This window comes from Marmota monax, unplaced genomic scaffold (assembly GCF_021218885.2).
Source record: "Marmota monax isolate L192 unplaced genomic scaffold, Marmota_monax_Labrador192_F-V1.1 WCK01_AAM20220418_F8-fsc00969, whole genome shotgun sequence".
Lineage (NCBI taxonomy): Eukaryota > Metazoa > Chordata > Mammalia > Rodentia > Sciuridae > Marmota > Marmota monax.
Genome location: NW_026692929.1, coordinates 78,954 through 102,175, shown reverse-complemented (window position 1 = coordinate 102,175; position 23,222 = coordinate 78,954). Strand labels below are relative to the sequence as shown.

General features: G+C 36.8%; 1 pseudogene; it reads left to right on the top strand.

Moving 5' to 3' along the window:
- Positions 1-972: 972 nt before the first annotated feature.
- LOC124097585 (melanoma inhibitory activity protein 2-like) overlaps positions 973-23,222 on the top strand; it is a 39,653-nt pseudogene continuing 17,403 nt past the window's right edge.

Genomic DNA, 23,222 nt, shown 5'->3' with positions numbered 1-23,222 from the left:
CAACAAATACTAGTCTAGAAATGCTGACATGAAAAACAACTAAAGTTTTCAACTCCTTCTTTTTAGGAACGTTAGCTGTGCTGTGCTTTTCAAAAATGACTTGTCATAACTGATTTGTTCCCATGTTAGCAACTCTTCTGAAATTACTTTGGAAGTAGACTAATGTGAGAGTTTTTCTTTAGAAATAATTCAAATTACTTGCATAGGAAGTGTCAGCAGGTCTGGGGATGTAGCTCAGTGGCAGTGACCTTGCCTAGCATGGGGCCCGCTGGAGATGGACTTTCACCCCAAAGATTGCAAGAAAAGACAAGGGAGGGAAGGGAGAGAGAAAGAAGGAAGGCAGGGAGGCAAAGTTGCAGGGATGGAGGGAGGTAGAAAAGAAGGAAGAAGAAAAGGAGAAAAACCAGGAAGGGAGGAAGGAAGCAAGGAAGGAAGGAAATAGGGAGAGCACAAGAGCAGGGAAAGGACTGAGTCACTAAAACAAAAGGCAAGCGACACAAATACAAATATAGGCCATAAAAGCTGTTTGAACAGTTTAGACATCTTTAGAATTTGAGTGACATCAAACTGAGTGTTATGATGACTGGATGGAATCTTCATATTAAGCCCACTTTGGCCTGGCCTAAACCAAATCAAGGGGTGGGTGGCATGGAGAGGAATTCTCTCTGGCTGGAGTGGAAGGGACCTAAACCTGTGGCACTTGAGGATGCACTGGGTAGGGAAGGGGACAAGACTCCCCTGATGGGCAGTGGAGCACTACAAGGCTCCTGGGAGCCCTTGATCATGGCTGCAACCACCATACGCCCACCACCCGCCATAAGCTCAGCCCCTGAAGGGGATCACAGTGGTCTGCTCCGTTGCCTGGTGCAGGTTTGAGTTCCTGACCAAACACACCTGAGTGTCCGCAGCCTGTGTTGGCCTGCCTGGTCAGGCTGTGGTTGTGGTGGCAAGAGCCAAAGCCATCTTGGCGTGATGGAGGAGCCAAAGGCTGCCTCTCAGCCATACTAGTGGGTGGTTCTGGAAGAAGCACCCAGGGTTGTGGCAGCATTGTCCGGAGACATGAAGCCAGGCCATCTTCCTTATGGCTTTCCTTGGGAGTTGGTGATGTGTACAGCTCTTGGACTTTTTGCTGTTCTCTCACTTTTCTGGAGAAGTTTTCAGTCGGTTACTAGTAGGCTTTACGTGGGAAGAGAAAAAAAGCTGGCTCTAAATCTTGCTGGACTTATTGAAGAAAAATGTGGACTTCTTGAAAACGTTAGCCTTGTTCAAAAAGAACATGAAGGCTTCCACTGATCTTTAAAGGATTGCAGGTTTGAGAAGGGTTCAAGGGAAGCACAATATCTGGAGGCAACTTACGAAAAGCTGAATAGGTCCAAATCCAGCCATGGCATTGAAATGCTCTCTCTAGAAGAAGAGCTCAAAGCACAGAAGGCTAAACATGGTCAACAGGATGAAACGATGGCACATATATCAAGAAGGATACAGTCCCTCCAAGGTGAATCTGAATCCCTCAGATCACAAATAGCTGAAGCTAAAACAAATTGGAGACTCTTTCAAGTGAATGAGGAAGGACTGAAGCTGGCAATCTAAGAGGCTTTGAATGAAAGTTCCCAACTTCAGCAAAAGCAGAGACCAACAATACAAGGAGAAGCTGAAGCACAGAGGGAACAAGGAGGTGTCCAATATAAAGCAAAAATCATATTGGAGGACTCTAAAGTAGCTGCTTGTTCTCAAGTTCTAAGGGATACAGAAAATCACATGGGGTCTCCGAGTGAATGCTTGCTGATGATGAAAGATAGGTCTTCTCCAAGCATGGGAGCCCAAAGGGATGCTGGTCACCTGGGATTGGGAAGGACGAGTGAACCAGAAATTGGTGCTCACTTGGATGATGAGTCCAAAGGAGCTTTGAGGAAACTGGTTTATGGTGCTAAGCTAAAGGCCTCCTTAGAAACCTTGGAAGGAGAAAGAAATCAAAAATATACTTTCTCATCTGAAGTGGAGGAAACCACGGAAGACCTTACCGAACACCTTAAAAGTCTGCAGACTGAACAGGCATCTTTGCAGTCAGAAAATGCACAGCTGCAAAGTGAGAATGAGAGACCCTACAGAAGAACTTTATAGTCATGATGGAACACTATTAAGAAAATATGATGAAACTGCACAGGAAATTAAGAGTGGAGGAAAACTACCAGGTGGAGCAAGAGGAGAAACTTTCCAAAGTCGAAGAAAAGATGAGCCATACACTGGAAGAGCTGGACACCTACAGAAAGCAAGCCAATATTTGGAGAGAACCATTCATTCCTGTCTGGGGCAGATTATTTCCTCTGAGAAAGAAGCACATGCTAGAGAGTTGGCAGCTCGGATTGCTGAAAGAAACCTCAGTTATTTCAGGAAACAAAATGCTCACAATGGACAAAAATTAACTGAGAAAGAGCTTAGATTTGAACTTGTAGAAAAAGATCTATATGATGCACTGGATGTTTCCAACTCAGCATTGGTCAGAAAGCCTTCCCCAAATGGGACCTCACCAATGGGTCAGCCTTCATCTTAAAGACACCCCCCATTTTGAAAAGAATGGTCCACTCACACTCTCACCTTTCACTCCACAGGGAGGAGGAAGAGGCTCAAGGGGCTCAGAGAATTCTCTGGACCATGTGAATAGAATTGAAGGAAGGGAATCCAGCTGTGACAAGGTCACTGATCTTCTGATAGCACCTTCTGGCGCTGGGCCCCTGTCTCCTCCATGGGAACAGGCCTGCAGGCTGATGATCCCTCCACCAGGCCAACCATATTCTTCTGAACCATATCTTTCTCTACAAATGCAAGATGGACGTTTCTCAAATTGTGGTATACCATCAGGACCAGCCAAACTCAGAAGTACTAATATGTGTCCTTTAGATAAAGGGGATGGGCCTATGTCTTCACAATAGCAATCCATTAGAAAGGAGACCATAACCGATTTCGGGGACTCCGATGTGCCTGATTCACCTCTCCATGCTGAAAACCAAACAACTGGCTCTGGCTCTGTGTTGGCACCTTTCCCTTTAGTCAGAGGTGCCTTGTTTCCAGTTGACCCAAGGAGTCATTTCATGAGAAGAGGACCTTTTTTTTCCTCCACCTCTCCCAGGAAACTTGTATGGGAACCTGGAGAGTATTTTCCACCGGCCCCAGCACTCACTCCATTTCCAATGCAAAATGTCTATGCAGGGAGCTGTTTTTCTCATGACCTCCCCCCAAGAGATGGAATTTGTCCCCCCACCCCCGCATTCTGAAGGGTTCCTTCCACCTACAAATGAGCCTGTTACTCAACATCCAGAACCAAAGAAGAAACCTGATGTTGTTGCAATCTCTTCAAAAGTAATTTGACTTATCTCTCATTTTTAGTTTTTAAGTGAATGCCTTTACTTCAGTAATTGAATATACTTTGGCTCCAATTGAAGCTCAATTGAACTATAATTCTAAAGATAGAATATTGTAAATAAAGATGGTTTACATAGGAATCTTATGAGTAAATTATTCCTATTTTATTTTATTCCAGAGTACAGCATTTAATCTGATGAAGCCACTATTACATAAACAACAATGGGAGTTCTAGGTACCTGTAATCTAGCTGATGGAAATATATGTGAAACTCCCAACAAAGTTAGTCCCTTTATACAAAGAAGTGTATTTAGTATGACTGTAGCAAATGTGAAGTGACTTTAGGCTTAATGAAAAATTGTCATTGATTTACAGACTGATTTGGCATATCAGTTAGTTTTTTTCATATCAGAATAACTAGAGCATGGGAATAGTAAATGAGAGAACACACCTAAACATGTCATGGAAACAGGAGATCTCAAATACAAAGAAAAATGAAGATCTCAGGGAACATTTGGGAATTGGAAACCACACTTTAAACTCACTCTGCTCCCCTTTTTCCCTTCTGTCAACTTCCTTGTTATCTTCTTCTCTTTTTCCTCCTCCTCCTCCTCCTCCTCCTCCTTCTCCTCCTCCTCCTCCTTATACCTTTAATTAATTCATCATACATTCATGCATTGGTTCATTCATTCATTTCACATATGGTGCTAAGGATCCAACTAGGGGTTTTTGCAAGTGGGAAGCCAGCACTCTAGTGCTGAGCCAAAACTCTAGCCCCTGTCTTTTTTTTATGACTGTTTGTATGAAATTCAGAATTGCATCCTGCTGTGTTTCACTGATGTGGGGATTGACCTCATCTTTGATTTTTTTTTTCTTGGAGACTTTTGTAAAATACACATGAATTATTGGACACTGAAATGAAGAAACAATGAGGAAATTCCCCAATTTCTTATTCTTAGATTCCATTCTCTGACTCTGCCAACCTAGTATAATAATTTTTTAAACTCTTACTCTCCATTTCCATATCATTGCCAACAAGTGAATATTCACTGACCTGCACCAAACCAGAGAACACACATTGAACAATGTTTCCCCAGTAGAGACCAAGACACAACACTTATTAAAAAAAATCCTAATTATGAATTAGTAGTTAAAGCTTTATTTGATATGCTCTAATTCTGTGTTTGTGTGTGTTTGTTGATGTGTGTGTGTGTGTGTGTGTGTGTAAAACATGCACTGAGGTAGAAATAAATGCACGATTACAACTGCCTTTTTAAAAATAAGAAGCAGGCTTTTCATATTAGAAGGCCAGTGAAGAATCTGCCTGATACTTGACCCACAATTAATTGAAACAAGAAAAATTTGGGCCTTGAAAAAGAAAGTCTACATATTTAATAAATCTAATCTGTCTGTTTTCTTTCCCTCTAGAGTCTCACCTGTTTTCAAATCAGTCCTTTAAATAACCCTAACTTGCCAGCATAAATCATCAGTTGCTCTAAATGGGTGGACAGATGTCCCCAGCCATGGGCTGTATAAAATAAATGGAGGATCCTGCACTGATTGTTATCTAGAATGACTTCTGCCCGAACTACTATTGGAGAATAGTTGCTGATATACTTCAGTTATTATACCAGTAAATTGGAACGAAGGTAATTTCAGGTTGCAAACAAATAAATTGATTGTATTAACTGGTTTTTTGGAAAACACTGCCATGAAAAATTATCAATATGTTCATAACGGCATCTACATGTCTCTCCACTGTGGTTTTACTTAATGGGAGAGGGGGTAAGTTCTCCATATAATGTAAATATCCATTAGTAAGTAGAACAATATAATGTAAATCACAGTGCACTTACCAGTTTGAACTCAATCTAGGTAAGATGGATTTATCTCTGTGTAATAGGCCTGCTTCTGAAAAACACATTGTAGAGCTCCAAAGCAGAATGGTACTTTCAGAATGCCATGTTATGTTTGTAAATAGGTAGACAAATAGACAGATAGATACACAGAAATAAAAATATGAAAATGGTCTGGAAGTATATATTTCAATAACTTAAAATCTCAGTAGTGGGAGGTTACTAGCAGATCAAGAGGACTGTATCTGCATGCGAAATGGTTCAATTTTTAATGAGTTTTTTAAATGACAATGGACAAAAAATTCAAAGGATTACAGTAAGTGTTGAGGTGTGACTTGGTAAAAGGAGCACAGAGGTGAGAAAGAATTAAGTACAGTTCAATAGAACCAGGTATAATATCTGTACACATGGCTCCATGAACAGGAGAAAAGAGGACACTTAAAAACATCATAAGGACTAAGGAGAGATCAGGATTAGGGAGGTTTTTAGGAAGAGCTGAAAAAAACAAAAGCATGCAATGGGCAGAAAATGTGGAAGAAAAGGCCTCACAGGTGGTAAACTGATCCATCTCTCCCTGGTGGTTCAACTGTATGAATAACAGAGAGGCCGGCTAAGTGGGAAAGTACTTGGAAACTCTGTTTATACAGACAACAGAAAGTGCCACCAGAGTGAAAAAAGTAAACCTAGTAAGGCAGCTTAGCCCCTTCACCTTGGTGTTTTATGCCAGCTATCCTTCTTACTGTGCCTCTGTTCCTCTACACTGATACGTGTTAGGACCAAAGGCAATGACAAAGCATTGTTACATGTATTGATAAATCCTGCCAATTCCACAAAGCACAGCCTTTTTACTTAGTGTTCTCAATACCTTCTTTTTGACTCTCATCTCTTTTGAAGAAACACTTTCAGAGGAAAGAAGTTCTCCCTAAGCCACATGTGTCCTTTATTAAACTATGAATTGAGTGCTATTTCAAGTTTTTTGGGCTGGTTCCTCCACATGGCCAGTAAAACCTAGAAAAGTGTCATGCACCAACAGGCAGTACACCTTCAGTGAGTCCTGTTCTTTGCACACTAAGGTCACCTTATTGTCCATTTAATGGTCAGAACAACAGTGTTGCAGTGAGTATCCTTTTTAGTATGACTAAATTGTTCTTGACTCTGACTCGCATGTTCAGATAGTGAAAAGGCTCAGGGAAGTCGACTTGAAAGCCAGTCATTTGATATAGGTGCTGGAGAGGAAAACAAGCTACTCTCATTTGGCAACTTTTAGACACTAATATAGCTCTGCCCACGTAAGCATAAGTAACAATAGGTCTAATCATGCATGGTGGCCTAATTCCTTTGAAGTTGTTATGCATGTAGAGATATTTAGAAAACCAGTGACTACTTGTGCATCTTCCCCTTCAAACCTCATATCTGACTCATCAACAATTCAAGCATAACTAGGGATGAAAAATATTTTTGGATGTCTTTTTTGTACATCAAGCAATGAACTCTTTATCTTCATAACAACATAATTTATCTTTAGGAGGTAAATCCATTTCAGAAAGTCATATCTATTTTTCTCATTTCTATGTATTTATAATGATGAGCTTCCTTAGGTATTTTCAAGACTGTGAGAAGTCAAAAGAAAAGAACATCTGAAAAAAGATTTTAAGAATCTTTAATAAATACTAGTCTATAAACACTGACATGAAAAACAACTAAAATTTTCAATTACTTCTTTTTAGGAACATTAGCTATGCTGAGCTATTGAGAAATGATGTGCCTTAACTGATTTGTGCCCATGTTAGCAACTCTTTAAAATTACCTTGAAAGTAGATTAATGTGAGAGTTTTTCTTTAGAAATAATTCAAATTACTTGCATAGAAAGTGTCAGCAGGTCTGGGGATATAGCTCAATGGCAGTGAGCATGCCTACCATGTGGAAGGACTTGAACTGTAATCCCCAACACTGAAAGAAAATAAAAAGGTGTGAAGGTACAGAGAATGATGGAAGGGAGGGAGTGAAAGAGGGAGGGATGGAGGAAGGGAGGAAGGGAGGGTGAAAATAAGGAAGAAAAAACAAAAAAGGAAGCATGGAAGAAAAGATGAATTTGATATAGGACAAAGGAGAAAAGGGGAGGGAGGGAAGGAAGGGTGCATGGGTGTAGGAAAGACACAGGGATGAGCTGGACATTATTACTCATAGTACATGTATGAAGACATGAATGGTATGACTCTACTTTTTGTTCATCCAGAGATATGAAAAATTGTACTCTATGTGTGTAATATGAATTATAGTTCATTCTGCTGTCATACATAACAAGCAAAAATTGTAAACAATGGTGGAAAAAAAGAATGACTCTATCATAAACTTCAACTTGAGAAGTTAAGATGATGGGTAACATCTTAGCAAAGGGAATTATTCTCTGAACATCATTCCAGGTTCAACCTTCAGTGGGGACTTTACATCCTAGCAATTTTTCAGCAGCGATGGCATCCATCATCTTTGGAGCCACTCAAATCAACTCATTTTGTTTAGCATATAACAACACCAAGTATGCTCTCAAAGTGTCTCCAAAAAGCCCATAGGAGGGCACTACATACTCACAACCTACAATGAAACCTCAGCAGAACATGTCAAAGTTCACAGGCTTGTAACTGATCTCCCAGGGACATGGTTCCTAGTCTAGTCCCTGATCTGTCTTGACTGTGAACTACTGGAGGTTGGAGGAGCATCATAGAAGCCTCAGAAAACCCTCTATGATGCAGAAACCCAGCACTGTAAAAAGGTTGGAGTAGCTCAGAGAGTTCTCTGAGAGTGGTAGAGTTTTGGGACAGTTTACTTTTCAAAGACCCCAGCTGCCAATCTTCTTGTGTATCATTCCTTCCCCTTTTTATTAACATCACCTTGAAATTTTGCTCTGTATTTAGGAGGGATTAGCCTCACTGCTAGCTGTTTCCTTCCTCTCTAAAGACACGTCCATCAGGAGCCACATCAGGGCAAAGACACTCCTGTCAATGTAACTCTTCATTCATTCTACAAGAGAAATAAAGACAAGGAAAAAGAAAAGTGTAAGCATTTTAACACCTTAGACTAAGATCAACTCAATTTATCATTAAATAAAAACCTATATAGAGCTACAAAGTGAAAAACTCTAAAAATCACACCACAGCATCATAATGTTGACCAATAGAAGAACCACTGAGAATGTTCACACACTCAGTGAACAGCTTCACAGAGGTACACAAGACACAGAAGACGAAGATCAACTTTTAAAATATTTTTTCCTTTTAAATAGGAAAAGTTAATGCTGTTCTGTTATGTTGCTGAAGTTGTACCAGCTTCTCAGAGCAATACAAGCACAGAGAAAACAGAATAAAGTCAATGGAGCCCAGGTTAGGGTCTGTGATCCTGAGAGGAGGAGCTGGAAATTTTGAAATAAAAAGAAAACTAAGTACTTCAGTTACATCATACATCTAAAACCTACACCAGTGATTCCTGTGTTAGTTGTTTTTGTTTTCCCTTCCCCAAACTTCACTGATAATCTGACAAAATATGCACGCACACATGCGCACATGCACACACACACACTGTCTCCCTCCCCCCCTCTTGGAAACAACCACAAACAAAAAATCTTTGCAGATTGCCAGCAAATGGTCAGAATTGCTGCATGACCTACTCTGGAGCTCAGGCACTGCAACTCTGCATTATTCTGTTGCAACACCAAGCACAATACCTGCCTCCAGGTAGTGGGAGTGCTGATGAATGTATGTCTGTTGTCAAGTGACAGATGAATGACTATCACAACAAATAATCTGATTAGCTCAATCTGATTGGCTCAGGAAATGGTGCAACTTGCTCCTGAAGAAAACATGATTCCTATGTATGTGAAAGACCATTGTCATATACAGAAACCATAACATTTTTAAAGAAGCCAATTACTTAACTTCCACTTTCAGAGGAAGATTCTTCATATGAGTACCAGAATACTCTTCTAAGGCATCATTAGTATTTAAGAACAGCTACATTGCCTCAAACTTATTCCTATTAGTGTGAATCCAGTAAAAACCTTTTGAAATACTGATCCTAAGTTTTAGAGTATGTAAAGCTAAGTCCAACAATTACATTTACCTTACTTTTCTGTAGGTAGTGTATGATGAAAGTGATAGATGATGATTTTAACTTCTGTAGAAGTTATGATACAACTTTAACACAACAGAGCATGTGCCTACCCTGTTCCTGCACTTGCTTGTAGAAAAACTTAAAGATCACCTCCTGCCTTCTCTCTAAATATTTGAGTCCAGGGGTCAGCCTATTTAATTTTTCTATGCTTTTCTTTGTAAGCCAATCATCTTTCTCTTGTGTATTTTTATATCTGCACAGGAGCATCACATTAGTTTTACTCTTCCTTCTTCTCCCACATAGAAAATAGGACTATAATGACATATGCGTTCCTATGCTTTCTTGACTAATGCTTTGTTTCTTTTGTATTCTTGATTTTTCCAAATGAATTCACTTGCTATTTCCATAAGTGATATTTCATACTTTTGCATGTGTTCATCAGGTATGTTTTAATGTCTAGAGCAAAAAAAAAACATATAATCACTACTAAAATTAAACTGTTTATACTCTTTATATTTAAACTCCAATGATCTTGTGCATTGTTAAACTTAAAGTCCATTAATCTAGCTTATACAATAAGGATTCTTATAAAGACTGAAAGAAAGAAAAAAAGAATGTATGCATGCAAGCATCAGTTTTGTCTTGTCCTTCTCCTATGATCCACCTACACAGCATGTGAGTTGATCTCTTTAATCTCCTGTAAGTGCACATTTCCCCCAGTAACTCTCACTCAAACCTAAGATAGTAGATACAATAATGTAACGTGAAGACCTCTACCAAGGGCCTCTCCTTAGCATTCCTCTCAACATCAACTCTTTCTTCGACCCTTTCTCTAGATATCAGAAACCTAACACCTCATAACAGAACTCCCCATGGGTCTTTCATAACCCATGTTGTCTCCACCTGTTACATTCATCTCACAATGTGGTTTGATTCTTCTTCAATTAAGAATTTAAAATTCTTCTTTTTCCCTCACCTGTAATATCCAATGACAAAAACTCTGAATCCAACTACTTCTATTGCCTCTACCAGAATCCTAATTTGAGTTTCTACCAACTCCTGTTTCTCCAGTTCCCTCTCATACCACAATAGAAATATCAGTTAAAAACATAAACCAGGTCATATAATGTTCTTCCTTTCAATCACCCAATGACACTCACTGAACTTAAGCAACAAATTTCTTATTCCAGTATCCAAGTCCTTAATAATCAGCTCCTATCTCTGTTCTTGTACCACTTGTCCCTTCATCCACTGGACTCTGACAAGGCTGTCTGTGCTATGTCCTTTGAACAGTCCTCATTCAATTTCACCTTCCACTCTCTTTCAGTCTCTCCACTCTTCATTCTATGAACCTAAAATGTCTATCATCTGAACACCCAGTGAAAGGTTCCTTGTGGCTATTCAGCAATTAAAGAGGCCTTTCACCTTGCCATTCAGCTGGGCTACCCCACTACTTCCAGGACCTTGTTTGTTGTAGTTTTCTCCATGGTACTGACCACTCATTGCAATTTTTGTTTTAATTGATTTTTTGTCTCCATCCACTACAAAGAAATATGAATAATGAGATGTTAAGTCTATCTCCATCACTGCTCCTTCACCGTGACTTTGGACAATGCTGAGCACACGGTCAACACTCAATAGTTGAATGAATATTCATTTAATGGATGAATATAGAGATTTTGTTTTAAACACAAGCTTAACTCTGAGTTTTATGGCAATGTTTTCCTATTGCTTATAAGAAGTTATTATATTATATAACAAATATAGTAGAAATACAGATAGTTTAACTATACATGTGATACATGGGAAGACTTAATCTATAACCAATCAGCAGTTAAGGTGAAAATCTACCACTTGTGACAGCATTTGAAATCGGGGGCAATCTTAGCACTTTCTGCTACAGTTTTAAGAGATAACCTCAAAATGTAAATCCAACAAAAGGAAAAGTTTCATAGCTTCACAACTTCCTAGATTAATTACTTGAGCTATACTTCTTATTTTTAAAATATTCTGACTGCCAATGAAGTATCATTTTCCATAGTGGTTTTCTAATGAAATACCTCAGAAATACAAAACATAGAAAAAAAAATCTCTAAAACAAAAATGTTCTAAGACTCAGGTAAAAAGTAAATCATTGCATACAGAGTTGAACTCAACTATGCATCCAGAACTGATTTCATTCTGCCTCACCCCGAAAAGATGAGTAACCATTCTATGTAGTGTGTAGTGTTATCATTGGTGGAAACTGATTCAGAATTTTGATACATGTACATTCTAATGGCTTACATAGAATTATTTTGAATATTTTAATATTATATAAATGGTATAATTCTGTGTACCTCCTTCTGCAATTTGATTTATTTTTGCACACAAGTCAGTTCCTGGAGTTGACTGTCACTGACATAGGTGCTCATGATTTTACCGAGTGCAGTACATCACTTGACTTCACCGTAATTTAATTAGCAATCTATCTACTGCTGAAATTTTAGGGATCTTTGTTTATTTTCTCATTTTTGTTTCAAGTGAAATTCATTTTTTATATTAATTGTAGGTTCACACCAAAACTGAATAGAAGGTCAAGATTTCTCATTGACTTCCTGCCTCCACCATATGCAGCACCCCAATATCAACACCTCTCATTTGTTACAGCCAACAAACCTATGTTTGAACTTGAGTCAAAGCATCAGTGCATGTTTGAAATATGAGAAAGAATCAGTTTAAGTACGAAATGCAGTTTAAGTATGAAATTGTTAATTCTGCATAGACTAGATATTCACACATCTCTGAGGTATTTTCTTTCACCCAGAAGCATCACCCATTTTGTCTTCCTCTTAAAATATTACCAATAAATAATACATTATATAAATAAAACTCAAGGACAGTGAGAAACAAATGTGTTTGTTGATCATTTATCTTCCTTTTCAACTTCATTGGACTTCCTTCTGCAAAAGCAAAATCATCTGAAAGTTAAAATATATAAAGATAATAGCAGTGCTAATATATTTTTTCCTAGACTTGTACTTTGTTTCAAATAATTTTAGTGGACACACATTGAGAAACAAGTATCTAATGTTTAATGTTTTGTTCACTTTGTATTTTAAGTCTGTTTTACATCATCTAGAATTTTACTGTCTTTTATTTATTTATTTAGAGTGTTGCAGATTTTATTCAACCACTGAGTCACATTCCCATCCCTATGTAGTATTTATTTTATTTAGAGACAGGGACACTTAGATCAATTGAGGTTTCCCTCTTTATTTTAGAAAAACAAGAGCAAGGAAAACTAGATTCTGCCTTCCATTCTATCAAATATAGATGGTGTCATTTTAGTAAGGCTACTTAACATTTGAGAATATTAATATTTTTATTTGAAAACTGGAAAAGGTAGTGCTCAACAGGATGTTAAATGAGTTAAATATTACTATTTAAAATATCTAGCTATTAACAAAGAAATACTCATGTTTCTTACCACATTACTAATGATGGCCACACAGAGTGTTGAAAAAGACAATACAGATACTTAACATGCATCAGAAACTAAGAAGTGAAAAGATTTATTTTAGGCTAGGATGAAAAATAATTTGCCTTACATCAGTGGGAGCTCAGCAGGCATCTAAAGGAAAGGGATTTGAAGCAGCAGCAGCACCAGCCTGATACTATTTCACACACTGCATTAAAGGTTCAAAAGTAGGTAGATGAGAAGAAATGATAGGAGGTAATCCCAGGAAAGGAGAAACTGAAGTCTACTAGGTTTTTAGGTAATGGACACACAAAGTCAGATTTTATATAAGATAGAAATATAATCCAAATGCATTTATAACTATTTTCACAATGGTGCTATGTTATGGTTTAGATATTAAACGTCCCCAAAAGCTCATGTGTGAGAAAACACAAGGAATTTTAGAGGTGAAATGATTGGGTTATGAGAGTCTTGACCAAATCAGTGCATTAATCCACTTGAATATATTAACTAGGTGGTAACTGTGGGCAGGTAGTGTGGCAGAAGAAAGCAGATCACTGGAGGCTTGCCTTTAGGTACATATTTTGTTCTTATACAGGGAGTTCTCTCTGCTTCCTTGTTGTCATGTCCTGAGATGCTTTTCTTTATCAAGCTCTTCACCATTATGCTCTGCCTCAATTTGAGCACCCGGGAATGGAGTTGGTTGTCTATGGACTATGAAATCTCAGCCCAAAATAAACTTTTCCTTCTCTAAAATAGTTCTTGTCAGATTTCTTAGTCACAACAGTGATGAACACTGACTAAATCATGCTGAGAGCAATATTAAGGGAGTGTCCGAAAAATAAATAAATTACAAAAGTCTTCCATTTAAAAAAGCTAGAGTGAGAAGAAATAGAAGATATGTTGTCTTTTTTATAGCTGAGTAGTTAGTTCAGATGGCAAGGCATTGTATAAATAGTATCCTTGTATATGTATTCCTATTATTAAGTTCTCCACTAAAATTGGGCTTCCATTAAGTTTGCTCACACTTTATGTTGAAGTTGTGCCATGTTATATCATATGTATGTGTTGGTTTGGCTTCAAGGACAGTGAATGTGATTAGTTACATATCTTTCTCAAAAAGGAATCTTGTCTTCTGACAAAATAAGTAAACTTAAACTTGATGTGATTGTTTATAATTCATGTTTAAATTAATTAATTTTTCTTCTTTCCTTTTTTCTTTCTCATTTCCCTCCCCTTACTTTCCCTACCTTTCCATTTCTTGCAATGTTGGGGGTTAAACGGCAAGGACTTCTACATGCTAAGCAAGCTCTCTACCCCTGAGCTCCATCCGTAGCCCTGTTGACACTTTATATAGAACTAATCTGAAATTTTTCTATAGAAAAAGTTTCATGTAAGACTATTTTATAAGTAATGTTAGAAGAGTTGCTAACAAGAACACAAATCAGTTTTGACAAGTTACTTTTAAAAAGAACAGCATATGAAATATTTCTAAAAAGAAGGGGCTTACAACTTGAGTTGGTTTTCATGTCACTTTTTCAAGACTAGTATTTATTTAAGAGTCTTCAAAAACCTTTTTTCAGATGTTCTTTTGACTTCTCATAGGATGTAAATACTTCTAAGTAATCTGGTTCTTATAAATATATAGCAAAGAGAAGGATAAGATGTGACGCTTTGAAATGGATTTAGCACCTGAAGATGAATTATGTTGTTGTTCTGATAGAGTCCATTCCTTAACCTTAAAAACATTTAAATATATATATATATATATATATATATATATATATATATATATATATATAGTGTGTGTGTGTGTGTGTGTGTGAGAGAGAGAGAGAGAGAGAGAGAGAGAGAGAGAGAGAGAGAGAGAGAGGGAGAGAGAGAGAGGAGAAAATTGGGCCTCAATCACACACACTATCCTTAGTTGAGCTGGAAACCCAAATAACACTTTCTGATTTGAAAGTAGTACAGTTTCCATCATCTAATGACATTCACACATAATCATGAATCATTGGTCATTAGCAGTGAATCAAAGTAAAAGTGACAGCAGAGCAGTGGAAATACTTTCCCCCAAGTTCACAGAGTCCTCAGCCACAGTTGGATCCATAAACTGGATGCTGCTTGTAACATTGAGGGCTCATGGGAAGCACTCCATTTATGCTGTTGTCTTTCTTTGTTCAATTTTGCCATACACTGTTTTTCTTTTAGCTACTGTATTTGCCAACTAAATTAGTTTCTTGACTTTTTGTTTTCTACACTCTTTCCTTCATATTTTGACTTTCTCAGCATTGTATCATTAATGATGTTTTTTTTTTAATTTGTAACTCTCCCTTTTACAATTTCATCTGATATGTCATAACTCAAATGTACTATATTCACCACATCAGTTTTTAATTCTTATTTCTATGAAGAATTATACATATGCCAAAAGGAAAATAAATGGAAAAACAATAAGGAGAGCCTTGTATCTTTGCTGGAATTTTAAAAAATTCCAGAGTTCTTACCTTGATTTCACTTCTCTGTTTTATATCCTAAGTTATAAAAAAATGTGGTAGTTTGAAGGAGGAAGATTACAAAATTAAGGCCAACGTCAGCAGCATAGGGACATGTTATCACAAAATATAACAACAACAAAAAGAAAGAGGTGGGCATTGTACTCAGTGGTAGGGTGCCATTAGGTTTAATCTCCAGTACCACAGAAATGTTAAAAATAAATGTAATTAAATATTTTCAGAATAATCATTAGAGTAAGAAGTTATTTTATAATGATGGGAAAAAAGGTACCAAATATGTATATAATTTATTCCTTGGAAACATCTTCCCTGGTGCCATTCCCTCCCCCTCCTTATATTTTACAGCCACCACAAAGGGAACAGCTTTCCTCCAAAGAGGAGCTTCACTTTTAATGCAGAGTAATGGAGTCAGCCATCTATAGATTGAAACCTCTGAAACCAAACTCTGAGGCTCAAATAAACTTTTCCTTCTCTAAGTTGTTCTTGTCAGGTATTTTGATCACAGTGAGGAAAAAGTTCAACAATATGCTTAGCTAATAAAGGACTGTGTAACATTAGCAGGAGGAGAGAGAGAGAGGGTCAACTATAAAATCTGGTTTGTACAGAGAAGATGAACAAGGGAATATTTCTGAAACAAATTCATAATTTGGAGAATTTTTTTGTTTTAGTCATCCATTTAATAGATTAAAAACAAGTAAGGTGCTTTGACTCAGATAGTAAATGAGGAAACACTCAACATATCACCAGGCTTTAAAAGCAGAGTTCACTCACTCATGAACTATACTCACTCCTGGTTGCAAATCAAAGTATCCTCACATCCCTGAATCAAGATTACCTTACTTTCAGCTGGGCACTGTCCCATATCTGTCATCCCATCCATTATGAAGACTAAGGCAAGAGGATCACATTTTCAAAGCCAGCCTCACTAAAGTAGTGAGACCCTCAGCAACTTACTGGTATCTTGTCCCAAAATAAAAAATAAAAAGGACAGGGGCAGGGTCCAGTGAGTAAAAGCTCCTGGGTTTAATCCATGGAATGACAACAATAATAAAAATTACCTTATTGCACTGAACTTTATTGCCTGAGTGTTTACTATGTTGAGACAATCATTTATTTTTTCTGAATAAATAAAATCCTAGTCATTCTGTGTGCAGCATACCCATACATGCCTTGATGCTTTGTGTACCATAAAGATAAGTTTGAACCTACAGGATAAAAACAGATATGCTGTGGAAAACACAAAGACATTTCCAGAGTCAGGTCCCCTTGTAACCTTTATTTTTCTGCTTTCCTATTGGATAGAATATGACAACAAATTGCCCTTATTGCATACACAAATAAAAATCCAGTTATTGAAACTCTTCCTTTTGACCATCTCCTATATTTGCCCAAACCAGTGAAAACAAAAACCTGTCCTCTTACTTTAAGATTTGCATATATTAGTCTGTACCATAACAGATTATATGAGAGGCTTTACCTTACACTGTGTATCAGTGAGAAACAATCCCTGAGACCACGTGCTCACACCTGTAATACTAGCAACTGGGAAAGCTGTGGTAGGAGGGGAAAGTTTGTGGCAAGCCTCACCAGCTTCATGAGACCCTAAGCAACTTCAGACAGTGTCTTAAAATAAAAAATAAAAATAGTGGGGGATATGTCTCAGGGGCTAAGTACCCTGAGATAAAGCCCCAATTCCTACAGAGAGAGAAAGCAAGAGAGAAATTAACCTAATGGTGGAATTGAACATATTACAAATGATGCAATTCCTTCACAAATGATTATTTTTCTCATGGACATTCACCCACAGTAGATATTTTCTGTCTTTATTTTTTTAATAAACAGAGATATCTCATCTGTTATAAAAATATGTATTCTTTTTCATCTGCATTAGTCTTTAAAATGTAAAACTTATTGTGTTTAACACAATAAAGGAGCTTTATAGCAACTTTGGCTTAGTAAATGATTTAATAATATGTCAATTCCATTCTTGACTATGTCCATCATTCTAGGTCAAATATTATGCTTGTTTATCTCTATAAATCTTCATATTCCACTGGTACATATTATTATCTCTTTAGAAATGTCAAAATCAACCTTACACCATAAAATAAGGTCATAATTTCAAATTTCAAGTAGTGGACACTCTTGAACATGCAAATTTTGAAATCTATCTCTTTCTTACCTTTAATTGACATTTTTTTTCTCCTAGTGTGTTTGTAGCACTTGAAAACTTTCCTCAAGCTGCCATAGTATGTTCTTACACTATGCTTTTATCTTAGTGTGAGACGGGGATACTAAAAACGCTGTAGATCTAGGTCATAAAATTTAATGTTAAGCATAAAAAAGGCATTTTCGTAAATATGCACTGTATAGGAAAAATTTAAACTAACTTTAGGTTCCTTTTTTTGTGTGAATGCAATTGAAATTCAGTAATGAATCTACTGTCAAGGTTAAGGATACATGACTATGAAAATGAATGGAAGAAACTGCATAAATGTCATCCTGTTAGCAAGGTAGGCTGTATCTTTATTTACTGAGAATAAAGATGGGAGACTGGGCATGCTGGTAGGAATTGACACTGTAGATTAGCCATTGATAGGAAGGAGTGAAGAAAATGCATATTAAGAGCTGGGAATTCGATTAATAATATTTTAATATTTGCTGCCAAAATTTATTTTGGATGCTCTTTTAAGTTTATGCATGAACTGTACTTGTCTTATATTATCTGAGCTCACAGTCATTGGAATGAATGTTGGTCTATCACTTAAGCCAACTCACCTGAGAGGGAACACACAGAACCCAAAGTTAAAGCTCATTTGGAGACAATCACCTTATTTCAAGACCCTTCAATTCCTCCTGACTCATATTCTTCTTCATAATTGGTGTAGTACTGGTGGTTTTTTTGTTTTTGTTTTGTTTTGTTTGGTATTGGGTATTGACCCAGGGAACCTAACCATTTAGCTACACCCACAACTCTTATTTACTTTTGAGACAGGGTTTTGATAAGTTTCTTAGGACTTATTTAAATTGATAAAGCTGGTATTGAGCTAGCAACTCTGCTGCCTCAGCTTCCCAATTGAGATTACAGGCAGACTCCCCCAAACCCAGAAGTATAAGTGGTTTTGTATTTGAAAACTACAGCATAAATATACATATAAGGAACACAATAAATGCTCAAGAAATGTAAATTTCATAAATCTTTTCAATATAACTGATAAGTAATGAAACTGGCAAAGTCAATGTAGGGCACATCAAGGTGCCATCATTCCTGGGTACGGCAGGCAGAAATGTCTACTCAGCTTTACATTTTCAATTTTTATTAACAAACATTTGGGGATTTCTACAATAATTCAGGAAGAGCATTTGATGGCAGAAATACATTGAAAAAACATATGATTAATTATGATATGACAACAATTAAAAATCAATGGAGGGGCTGGGGATATAGCTCAGTTGACAGAATGCCTGCCTTTCATCCATAAGGCGCTGGGTTCAATCCCCAGCACCATACACAAAAAAAATCAATGGAATATTGTATTTTGGTGTTATGGAAAAATCAGTTGAGAGTACAAGTCTGTATTCTCTTTCTCTATCTTCCCATTTCTTGTCTCATGCCTTGTGGGATTATCATGAATCTTAAATCTGCCCACACAACCACCCCTGCTAGAAATCAAAATCTGCATGCAGGACAAATGTTCTAGTTCTGAGCTTTAGCCCCTTAAATTGAGGTAAAAAATTATGTGTGCCCACCATAATTGTAACACACACAAACACACACACACACACACCCTAACACATTTTCTCCCCTTGGGATGAACTGATTATTAGGACTTATTAGATCTAGAGGGAGATTTCAAACTGACATATGCATTGTGGACAGCCAGATCTCAGGAAATGTGCAAATTCTCGTGTTCCTGCATTTGATTTTATTTGGAATCACAAACAAATGCTTTTGTAACCAGACAAAGAAAACACAATATTGAATCAACCACACCTTATATTATAGATAATAGGCAACAAAAAAGGGTTTTTATTAAAGGTAAATTGAACCAAAAATTTACATTGTATTCTATTTTTAAATTTAATAAATGAGGTTAGGTTAAGATATGGGGAAAATACATCTGCAGTATCATTGTTTTATTCAACTGAGAAGTGAGTCCCTCAAATATGGAGTTCTGAGGCAGAGAAGTCAGGTTCCTGAATTATCCCTAATTATGTGTGAACTGTTTAAAAATAAACAATAAATAAAAATAAAAACCAACCTGACAGGAAAATTCAGGGACATTGTAGGATATCTACATAAAAGTAACTCTTGGAAGCATTCAAAAAATTCTCACATTCACTATGAAAATCAAGGAGCCCACTAATATGACCCAGAGGTCTTTCAAAATGGAGAGAAAATATTGGTTTTCACATCCTTAGATTATTCATAAATAATTATATACAACAATTTTATTTATGTTAGTAAATAGGTCAATAATATAAAACCTCCCTGATCCATAGTCCAAACAATCTCCCTGAGCAGCAGCATTGCTTTGTATTCCCACAAGTACAAGCCATCAAGAAAGATCTTCCTAAAATCCTTGATGATTCAAACTCATATAATGAACTGATCAATGGCTAAATTTACTGTCATCAGTTTTTTCTAAGGGAAATAGACTCTCATGCTTACAACCAATTGATTGATGTTTCTGCTCTCCTCTTTTAGATTTTTCTGGTTGTCATGGATCTTTTTCCAAATAGATCTCATTTGTTTTAGAAAATTCTCCTGTACAAGAACAAAATTTGAGCACTAGACAAGCAAGTAACTTTTGGTTACACACCCACAATAATAGAGAATTTTAAGTGATGCTAGATAAAATAAATAAATAAATAAAATAAAGCTTTAGGGGCAACAGAAGGATGATGTTTCCCCTGCCTGGTATTTTCAATGTTAGGAGATTCAGAGATTCAGACTATGAGATCACAATGTAATAAAATCTTTTTCTTGGAGAAATTGGCAAATACAAAAGGTTAGTAAATCTTTAGGTAATTCAGGAATTTGTTTCAGAATTTGGATCTACTGCCACTAATGTTCTGTGAGTTTCAATGTACTGTATCCTCTAGAAAAGCCTTTTGAATACGTAGTACCACTCCACTGCCCACTGTGCTACCAATTGAACCCCGGGGCTCCTGTATACTAAGAAACTGCTGTACCACTGAGGTTCATCTCCAGTCCTTTTTAAAAGTTATTAGTGTCTTGTTGAGAGACAGTGTCTAAGCTTCCTAAGTGATCCTCTGAGTATCATCCTGCCTCAATCTCATGAGTAGCTGGGATTGCAGGTGTGCCCCACCACATTCAGCAGAACATATGATACTTAGAGCTCAGGAAATACCTAAGACCCTCATGTCTGGCAATGGATACCAGATTCTTCAAATGCATATTGCTCTTGAAATCTCCCTGCTGTGATGGCTCCCTGACATAGGACAATGGTCAGGAATTTGGCCTCTTACCAGTAACAGCAGAGACAAGATGACAAAAGCTATAAGTAGTTCAGGAAGATGGAGCAGTTGATTTCTTTCTGGAATGCTTGCTGGATGTCTGAGTCCTTTTTTTTTTTTTTTTTCTTATTTTTCTATTTTTTCAAGGGAAGAGAATCAGAACAACTTTATTTTTTGACCCTGGAAAGACAAAGAACTAAGCAAAATTTTACTCAACTTATTACCAATTTTAAACATATATCTATAAAAGAATAATCTTTATTTTGCATATGAAACAAATAAAACTGAGGCACAGAAAAAGCTCTCAAAATCTGTACACACCATTGCTTGCCTAATTATCAGCATCCCATAATTTTTTAAATTTTTTAATGCATAAAAAAAAAACCCTTATAATCCTTTGTGCTCTTCCTTTCCAACTTGGGCCCAGGCAAAATGGCTCCCCCCCCCCCCCCCCCCCCAAAAAAAAAAATGTGGCAAGGAGAAGGGCTGTTCTGCCATCAAGGAAGTGGTGACCCAGAATGCCCCATCAGTAAACACAAGCCCATCCAGGGAGTGGCTTCAAGGCATGTACCTCAGGCACTCGAGATCCAGAAAATTGCTGTGAAATAGTTGGGGACTCTAGATATGTGCGTGAATACCAGGCTCAGCAAAGCTGTCTAGAAAAGAAGACCATGGAATGTCCCAAATTTGTGTCCATGTTCAGTTTTTCAGAAAACTTAATGAGTATGAAGATTCACCAAACAATCTTTAAACATTGGTAGCATAATCTCAGTTTTCCTATTCAGAAACCTACTCTCAATGTGAATGAGAACTAACTGTTGATTGCCAAATGAAATTATAAAACTGCATTAAAAAATACAGAAAGAACATTAGTTTCATAGAGATGTGACATTCCTCTAAATAGTGTTAACCATGGATGTTTGACACAATTTACAGGTTTATGATGTGGATTTTTTAATGCTGCTACATCAATCATAATGCTTACTGCCATTAATTGGTATGGAAAAGAGTATGTGAAGTCTAGGGATGTATCTCAGTGGTAGAATCTGGCCCACCATGGCAAAGGCCCTGGGTATTGTTCCAAGAGTTATAAAAATAAATAAATAAATAAATAAATAAAGGAAAAGAAATTGTATTGCCATTGAACATTTAACTTAGATATTTTGTTTAAATATTGGACATTATTATTATTATCATCATTATTATTATTAAAAGAAAATTGAAGGAGACATAGAGACAAGATGCAGGAAAGGGAAAGAAAGTGTGGCTGTCTCTTCAAGCAGCTGTGTTTATTTATATCAAAATTTACATAGTTCATTAGTACAATGACTACATTATGATATAATATTCCTTTAATCCCAAGTGCTAGACAACTGAGGTCAAGTGCATGCTAATTAAAACACAGAGCCCTTTTCTACAAGGACAACAGCAGAGAAACTAGATAGTGTGCCTGTGTAGTTATCTTACCAGCTTCAAAGATGAACTGTTTTGCTTCAGATTGGCTTTAATTCTTTCCTGTCCTTTGTAGAGTGATGCAGTTATTGATTTTTTTTTATTTTAACCTAAAAATATCTTTGATCCCACACTACACTGGAAATTTCTCCAGGCCTCACATTCTAGATCACACTTCCCAAGGCCTCCAGAAAAGGCAGTAATTTAGTTTGGCTCTGCCTGACCCATCTGAAGAATACAGGGGGAAAGGGCCAAGAATTCCTAGCTCAGGGAACTTTGTGGGCAATTTAATTTATAATTTACATTATAATTATATTTTTCTTAAATATCTTATTTTATTTTTATTTTATTTGGTATTAATGATTGAACCCAGTGCCTCACACATGAGAGGCAAGTGCTCAACCACTAAGCTACAACTCCAGCCCATATTTTTGTTTTCTGACACACTTTAAGTTGCTCGGGCTGGCCTTCAACTTGTCATCCTCCTGTCTTCATCTTCTGAGTGGCTGAATTACTGGTGTACACCATTGTGATAGCTCCAATTTGCTTATTATTACAAAAAGTAAAGAAAAATGGAAAAAATGTAAAATAGTTTTGTTATTTACTGAATTTGAGAAATAGTGTTTTAAAAAGGAATAAATCATATTCCTAAACTTGATTGTTTAATTTGGGTACCTGCCTTTTCTGGTGTACTTCACACCAAGATTCTGCTGTGGTATATAAGGGTTTTAGAAGAAACAAGAATTCTTACCTCATCTTTTAGTCTTCCAATATGTGTGTGTGTGTGTGTGTGTGTGTACACACACACACACAATTCATACAATTCATGGTCTGGTAAATTTTTACAACATTGCTTTTTAGAAATGATCTTGGATTCTAAAAGTGCAGCTGCACTGCACTCAGGGGACTCATAATTGGTAAACCTAAGTGCTTTCTAGCACTAAATCAAATTTTCTAACACCATCCTCTCTTCAGTAAAGTAAAAAAAAATGATAT